This window comes from Rattus norvegicus, chromosome 14 (assembly GCF_021556685.1).
Source record: "Rattus norvegicus strain SHRSP/BbbUtx chromosome 14, alternate assembly SHRSP_T2T, whole genome shotgun sequence".
In the NCBI taxonomy this organism is placed as follows: domain Eukaryota; kingdom Metazoa; phylum Chordata; class Mammalia; order Rodentia; family Muridae; genus Rattus; species Rattus norvegicus.
Genome location: NC_141547.1, coordinates 91,719,804 through 91,728,287, shown reverse-complemented (window position 1 = coordinate 91,728,287; position 8,484 = coordinate 91,719,804). Strand labels below are relative to the sequence as shown.

General features: G+C 40.1%; 1 non-coding gene across 1 annotated transcript; it reads left to right on the top strand.

Annotated features, from left to right (window-relative positions):
* The first annotated feature begins 8,039 nt into the window (after positions 1-8,039).
* On the top strand, positions 8,040-8,178 carry LOC120096840 (small nucleolar RNA ACA64). The gene has a single exon (XR_015637739.1). It is a non-coding gene; the product is annotated as a small nucleolar RNA ACA64 (small nucleolar RNA).
* The last annotated feature ends 306 nt before the right edge of the window (positions 8,179-8,484 follow it).

Below are 8,484 nucleotides of genomic sequence, written 5' to 3'. Positions count from 1 at the left end.
TTTTTAGGTTAGGGAAGTTTTCTTCTATGATTTTGTTGAAGATATTTACTGGTCCTTTGAGCTGGGAGTCTTCACTCTCTTCTATACCTATTATCCTTAGGTTTGATCTTCTCATTGAGTCCTGGATTTCCTGTATGTTTTGGACCAGTAGCTTTTTCCGCTTTACATTATCTTTGACAGTTGAGTCAATGATTTCTATGGAATCTTCTGCTCCTGAGATTCTCTCTTCCATCTCTTGTATTCTGTTGGTGAAGCTTGTATCTACAGCTCCTTGTCTCCTCTTTTGGTTTTCTATATCCAGGGTTGTTTCCATGTGTTCTTTCTTGATTGCTTCTATTTCCATTTTCAATTCCTTCAACTGTTTGATTGTGTTTTCCTGGAATTCTTTCAGGGATTTTTGTGTCTCCTCTCTATGGGCTTCTACTTGTTTATTTATGTTTTCCTGGAATTCTTTCAGGGATTTTTGCGATTCTTTCAGGCATTTTTGCGATTCCTCTCTGTAGGCTTCTACTTGTTCTCTAAGGGAGTTCTTCACGTCTTTCTTGAAGTCCTCCAGCATCATGATCAAAAATGATTTTGGAACTAGATCTTGCTTTTCTGGTGTGTTTGGATATTCCATGTTTGTTTTGATGGGAGAATTGGGCTCCGATCGTGCCATGTAGTCTTGGTTTCTGTTGCTTGGGTTCCTGTGCTTGCCTCTCGCCATCAGATTATCTCTAGTGTTACTTTGTTCTGCTATTTCTGACAGTGGCTAGACTGTCCTATAAGCCTGTGTGTCAGGAGTGCTGTAGACCTGTTTTCCTCTCTTTCAGTCAGTTATGGGGACAGAGTGTTCTGCTTTCCGGCGTGTGGTTTTTCCTCTCTACAGGTCTTCAGCTGTTCCTGTGGGCCTGTGTCTTGAGTTCACCAGGCAGCTTTCTTGCAGCAGAAAAGTTGGTCTTACCTGTGGTCCGGAGGCTCAAGTTCACTCGTGGGGTGCTGCCCACGGGCTCTCTGCGGCGGCAGCAACCAGGAAGACCTGTGCCGCCGTTTCCGGGAGCTTCAGTGCACCAGGGTTCCAGATGGTCTTTGGCTTTTTCCTCTGGTGTCCGAGATGTGTGTGCAGAGAGCAGTCTCTTCTGGTTTCCCAGGCTTGTCTGCCTCTCTGAAGGTTCAGCTCTCCCTCCCACGGGATTTGGGTGCAGAGAACTGTTTATCCTGTCTGTTTCCTTCTGGTTCTGGTGGTGTCTCAGGCACAGGGGTCCTGCCGCTCCTGGGCCCTCCCCCAAGGGAGCCCAGAAGCCTTATACAGTTTCCTCTTGGGCCAGGGACGTGGGCAGGGGTGAGCAGTGTTGGTGGTCTCTTCCGCTCTGCAGCCTCAGGAGTGCCCACCTGACCAGGCGGTTGGGTCTCTCTCTCACAGGGTCTGGGGGCAGAGAGGTTTGCTAGAATTTTATCAAGTATTTTTGCCTTGATATTCATAAGGGAAATTGGTCTGAAGTTCTCTTTCTTTGTTTGGTCTTTGTCTGATTTAGTTATAAGAGTAATTATGGCTTCATAGAAGGAATTTGATAGTGCTCTGTCTGTTTCTATTTTATGGAATAGTTTGGGCAGTATTGGTATGAGGTCTACTCTGAAGGTCTGAAGGAATTCTGCACTAAATCAATCTGGTCCTGGGCTCTTTTTGGTTGGAAGACTTTTAATAACTGCTTCTACTTCTTTAGGAGTTAGGGGATTGTTTATATGGATTAACTGTTCCTGATTTAACTTTGGTACCTGGTGTTTGTCTAGAAAATTGTCCATTTCCTCCAGATTTTCAAGTTTTCTTGAATATAGGCTTTTGTAGCAGGATCTGATGATTTTTTGAATTTCCTCAGATTCTCTTCTTAGGTCTCCCTTTTCATTTCTGATTTTGTTCATTGGGAAACACTCTCTGCACTCTCTGGTTAGTTTGGCTAAGAGTTTATCTACCTTGTTGATTTTCTCAAAGAACCAGCTCCTGGTTTTGTTGATTCTTGGTCCTTTTTGTTTCTAATTAGTTGATTTTAGCCCTGAGTTTCATTATTTCCTGTTTTCTACTCCTCTTGTGGGTATTTGCTTCTTTTTGTTCTAGAACTTTTAGGTGTGCTGTCAAGCTGCTGGTGTATGCTCTCTGCTGTTTCTTTTTGGAGCCACTCAGAGCTATGAGTTTTTCTCTTAGCACAGCTTTCATTGTGTCCCATAAGTTTGGGTATGTTGTACCTTCATTTTCATTAAATTCTAAGAAGTCTTTAATTTCTTTCTTTATTTTATTCTTAACCAAGTTATCATTGAGTTGAACACTGTTCAACTTCCATGTATATGTGGGCATTCTGTCATTATTGTTGTTATTGAAGATAAACCTTAGTCCGCGGTGATCGGATAGGATGCATGAGATTCTTTCTATCTTTCTATATCTGTTGTGGCCTGTTTTGTGACCGACTATATGGTCAATTTTGGAGAAGGTACCAAGACGTGCAGAAAAGGTATATCCTTTTCTTTTAGGATGGAATGTTCTATATCTGTTAAGTCCATTTGGTTCATAACTTCTTTTAGTTTCTCTATGTCTCTGTTTAGTTTCTGTTTCCATGATCTGTCCATTGATGAGACTGGGGTGTTGAAATCACTTACCTGTGTTAGGTGCAATGTGTTCTTTGAGCTTTAATGAGGTTTCTTTTATGAATGTAAGTACCCTTACATTTGGAGCATAGATATTTAGAATTGTGAGTACATCTTGGTGGATTTTTCCTTTGATGAATATGAAGTGTCCTTCCTTACCTTTTTTGATGATTTTTTTTGCTTAAAATCGATTTTATTCGATATTAGAATGGCTACTCCAACTTGTTTCTTCAGACCATTTGCTTGGAAACTTGTTTTCCAGCCTTTTAATCTGAGATAGTGTCTATCTTTGTCCTGAGATGTGTTTCCTGTGTGCAGCAAAACTCTGGGTCCTCTTTATATATCTGGTCTGTTAGTCTATGTCTTTTGGGGGGGATTGGGTTCATTGATATTGAGAGATATTAATGAATAGTGATTGTTGCTTGCTGTTATTTTCGTATTTAGAGGTGGAATTGTTTGTATGTCTATCTTCTTTTGGTTTTGTTGCAAGGAGACTACTTTCTTGCTTTTCTCTAGGGTGTAGTTTCCCTCCTTCTTTTGGGCTTTTTCATCTACTATCCTTTGTAGGATTTGGATTCGTAAGAGGTATTATGTAAATTTGGTTTTGTCATGGAATATCTTGTTTTCTCCATCTATGTTAATTGAGAGTTTTGTAGGATACAGTAACCTGGGATGGCATTTTTGTTCTCTTAGGGTCTGTATGACATCCGTCCAGGATCTTCTGGCTTTCATAGTCTCTGGCGAAAAGTCTGGTGTGATTCTGATAGGTCTGCCTTTATATGTTACTTGACCTATTTCCCTTACTACTTTTAATATTCTTTCTTTGTTTTGTGCATTTTGTGTTTTGACAATTATGTGACGGGAGGTGTTTCTTTTCTGGTCCAATCTATTTGGAGTTCTGTAGGCTTCTTGTATGTGTATGGGCATCTCTTTCTGTAAGTTACGTAAGTTTTCTTCTATAATTTTGTTGAACGTATTTACTGGCCCTTTAATTTGGTAGTCTACATTCTCTTCTGTACCCATTATCCTTAGGTTTGATCTTCTCATTGTATCCTGGATTTCCTGTATGTGGCTTTTTCCATTTTTCCATTTTCTGAGTTGGTTGTGTCGATATTTCCTATGATATCTTCTGAGATTCTCTCTTCCATCTCTTATATTCTGTTGGTGATGCTTGTGTCTATGACTCCTGATCTCTTCCCTAGATTTTCTATCTCCAGGGTTGTCTCCCCTTGTGCTTTCTTTGTTTCTACATCCATTTTTAAATCCAGGACAGTTTTGTTCAATTCCTTCACCTATTTGGTTGTGTTTTTCTGTAATTTTTTCAGGGATTTTTGTGTTTCCTCTTAATTGCTTCTACTTGTTTACTTGTGTTGTCCTGTATTTCTTTAAGGGTGTTATTTATGTCCCTCTTAAAGTCCTCCACCACCACCACCACCATCATCATCATCATTATCATCATCATCATCATCATCATCATCACCATAAAATGTGGTTTTGAATCTAAATATAAAGCAATCACACTTGCTTTTCTGGTATGTTTGGATATCCAGTATTTGGTTTGATGGGAGAACTGGGCTCTGATGATGCCAAGAAGTCTTGGTTTCTGTTGCTCAGTTTACTGTGCTTGCCTCTTGCCATCAGGTTATCTCTCGTGTTAGTTTGTCCTGCTGTTTCTGATAGTGGCTTGACCCTTCTTTTGGCCTAAGTGTCAGCACTCCTGTAGACCTGTTTTCCTGTTTTCTTTCATCTGGTTCTGGAAACAAAGTGTTCTGCTCTCAGGTGTGTAGTCACTCCTGGAGGCTGACTTTCACCTCTTGACGCAGGCAGGAACCTTAAGGGTCCTACCCCTGATTATTCCTAGGTCCCTGTGCCCAGGGGTAAAGATGGCACTAGACGATTTCCTCTTGGGTCAGGAATGTGGGCAGACAGTATTCTCTTCTGATTTCTCAGTAGTGTCCACACTTCTGAGGGTCCACACCCCTCACACACATGGGATTTGGGTGCAGGGAGCTGTTAGATCAGTTCAGTTCAGTTCAGGGCACGGACCTGGACTGTGGATTCCTGCCACTGACTGCTCCTATATTCCTGTGTCCAGAGGCACTATGCAGTTTCCTCTTGGGCTACGGATGCGAAGAAAGGTGGGCAGAAGTGGCAGTCTGTCCTGCAGTTTCAGGCTTTTCGACACTTCTGGGTATTTAGCTCTCTCCCCCATGGGATTTGGGAGCAGGGAGCTGTGGAATGGAATCACTTTCATTTCTGGACATGGCCAGAAATCAGAAGTACCCTGTGCCAGAGGACTTCTGCGTTTGTGTGTCCTGAGTCTACCAGGCAGGTCACTTGGAGGAGAAAAGTTGGTCTTACCTCTGCTCTCAGGGGTGTAGTTCCTTCTGCTGGCTGGCTTTCGGCTCTTGGCATGGGCAGGAACCCAATTAATTTATTTCTAAATGTAAACATATGAATGTGAGATTATAGATACTCCAGTTCTAGAAGACAGACAACTAAAGACAGAGGAGCCCAAGCAAGTAAAGAGCTAGAGAAGAATCCCAGTAGATCTTAAAGGTCAGATCTTCTGGTTTGCTGCTTTATGCACTGGGCCTGCTGGGTGCCATTTTGACTGGGTAGGGCTAAGGCCTTGTCCCTAATATATCACCTGGTGGCACACCCAAACTGAAGACTCTGTAGTTTGAGCCTGATGAAGTGGAATTAGTGCTGTTGAGCTTGCTATAGTATTTGTGGCTCTGAGACTTTCTGATCTACACTTTGGTCATTCTCCGTGGTTTTGAAGGAGAGTACCTGTTCACATAAGGACAGCTCATTCTCCTATCTTGTAGAGTCTAGAAATATTCACTGATTTTCATTCTTTATATTTTATCTGTTTAATTTTACTCCAGTTGGCAATGCAGCATAATCCAGTCTCTCTTCTGTGATTCTCCTGAGGTGTTAGCCTGTAGATTACATGAATATAAATATGGTTGTGGACTTGACTATATCTGGGATTAACTAAAATCCAAGTAGCTGGGTATGTCTCTGAGGATGTTTAATTTGTTGTTGTTAACTCATATGTAGTAGAAAGACTCACTTTAATCCAGATCTTTAGAAGTGGGAAGATTCACCTTTAGTCTGGGACACAAATCCTGCTGGCAGCCTAAGTATAGAACAAAAACTGGTTCTCTCTCTTTGCCTGTTTGTGTGTGGGGGGGGGGTGTGCACGCGCGCGCATGTGCGCGCATGTGCATTCTATAAATGCTGTTCCTCTAGAGAACCCTGACTAATACATATATCGATGTACCTGTGAAATGGTCACTTTAAGTACACAACCTAGTTTTCTCTCAGAATAACTTTCCTTACTCATTGAAGTATAGATAGGCTAAGGATTTTTAAGATCAACAAAATTCTGGGTCTTTTTATTTTCTTAACAATTCCTTTAATTTATCTTTTTCTTCTTCAATTTTACTATAAATTGCAAGAATAGCTTAAGCTATTTCTTAGAAATCTCCTGAACCTGGCATTCAGTTATAGTTCTGCTAGCCTCTAGGCACTGGGAGATAAGCAGGAGTCAGCAAAGCTTCAGAGTTCAGTTGGCATTTTTACAGTGTTATTTATTCTCCATGTTCTCCTTATGTTTCTCATTTCTGTCCTTTTCATTCATATTTCTACACAGTCTGTTCATGCAGTGATATATTCTCTAGATGACAGAGGGTTCTTTACAGTTCTTACTTTCTTTCTGAGCCTTCAACTGAGTTCCTGAATCCCTAATGTCCATATTTCTACACTCATTTTAAGGCTTTCTGGGCTTGGTCTATCACAAACCTCAAAACCTTTATAGCTTATTTTCACAACTCAGTTCCAAAACCATGCTTCAGTGTGTTTGGTATAGTGGACTCTGGTTCTTATTTAAAGTCATTATTACTCAGAGTGGGCAACAAGAAGAATAGACAACAGACTGTAATGGATAGTAGAAGTCATTTCAGGATGCAGGAATTATCATATCGAGGTGGGGGGAGGCAGTTTCTCGTGTAAGCCTTTCTGTCTTTTAGATGGCAAAGTAGTTCAGAAGACAGCATTACTTACCCCTAGGAAAAAGAAAGTTGTTAGAATAAACATATTCATGTTTTAAGTTTCAAACCCAAGACAAGTGACTGAGGTGCTTATTTAACATACCAAAGCAAACATAACCTCCAGGTTTTCCCAGCATCCTTCAATCCAATGTGTTACAATACTTGGCTGCCATATCCTGCACTCTACCCTAAACTCTACAGTCTAGGGGCTGGGCTGCCCTTCTCCCACAGGCTCTTTCCTATGTAATCCAGACATTTTGGTCACCCTTCCTTTTGTCTCTTTGGCCTCCTGGCTGCTATACTTGGCTCTCCTCTCTCTCTTCCCCTCCCTCTTCCCACATGTTTCAGGGTCATGACTTCTTTGAACTCTTCTGGATGGATGTATCTGCTTCTGGCTATGCTTTTCCACATACTGATAATAAATTTTCTCTTCCATCATACCTAGGAACCCTCATATCCCTTCCTTTCATTTCATTTCTTGTTATTATTCATCTCATACTTCAATGTGTACTTGTAACTATGTACCCCTAGACAAGCATGCAGAATGAATTTAGCACTGTGTGTGACTTAACTCTACTGATAGTCATGCTAAAAATATACCATGAGAGTGATTGCCAAAGGTACATTATGTTAGTAAATATTTAAGAATTAGGTCCTCAATATACATGTCTACACAGAGATCTACATATGTATGCACATCCTTATATGTATCTGTATACATACATACAACTTTGTTGAAAAGAAATGAGCAAATATAAAACAATTATTATGAGCTATCTAGCTTCTAAAGGTCATGACAGGAAGTCCATCTGAAGTTGGCTTTTTTTTCCTGCCTCCATTGTATTTCCTTTAACCACTTCCCTAGATTGCATTTTGTATAGTCCCCTTCCCATTTTTTAGTAGCAGGAATTATCACAAAATTTCAATCTACATCATCCATCAATTTCTAGTTGTATTTTTTCCCAAACAACAAAGTTTATTTTCATATTTAACTAGACTAGAAAGGCTTGCAGACAACAGAAGTTTGTGTACAGTTAAGCATTTTGAGTTTGTAATTTATTTTCTCATAGTCCAGAGTGCCCAGTATAGCATAAAGCAGTGTGTTTTCTAACAGGAATATGCCTTTCTTTATAATGAACACATTCTGACTTTTCACTTGCTTACTCTGAACCCCCAAAGTTGGGTGGGTGGGGCGTGTAACTTGTAATTGTGCACTCAACCTTGTTATTCTGAAAGAAATCTAGAGTGAATACAGATGACTTTTTGGTTTCCACTTTCACTGAATTCGCTCTGGTTTAGAATGAATCATCATGAAAGGAGGGTTTGACAAAATCCCTTTAAATAATAATTACTTGAAAAGTTAGTATCCTTTGAAAATTACTCTTGGCATTGCCCTTGACTATTTGAGAGGGATAAGATTTGCTGCTCAGAAACATTAGGGGTCTCAGATCACCACCTGCTCCCCCAGTGTGTGTAGCTGGGTGAAACCTAGGCTCTGATAGTCAGGAAGGAACACTTAGCTGCTTGAGTGCTATGACTTGTGGCTGTAGTCCTAACCCTATCTTTTCTCCACTATTTCTGGACACTGCTATAGTCTAAATAGCAAAGATGGCAGAGTCTAGTTGTTCCCAATGCTTAAATAAATATATTTGGCTTTTAAAAGGTTATTATGAACCTTTTCTCCATGTTTTGGTAGATGAGAAATTTCTATCAAATTTTGTGAATCATTTCATCATATATATGATATATATAACATATAAAATATATTATTTGTATATAATATTTGTATATCTTTGCATATATAAAATAT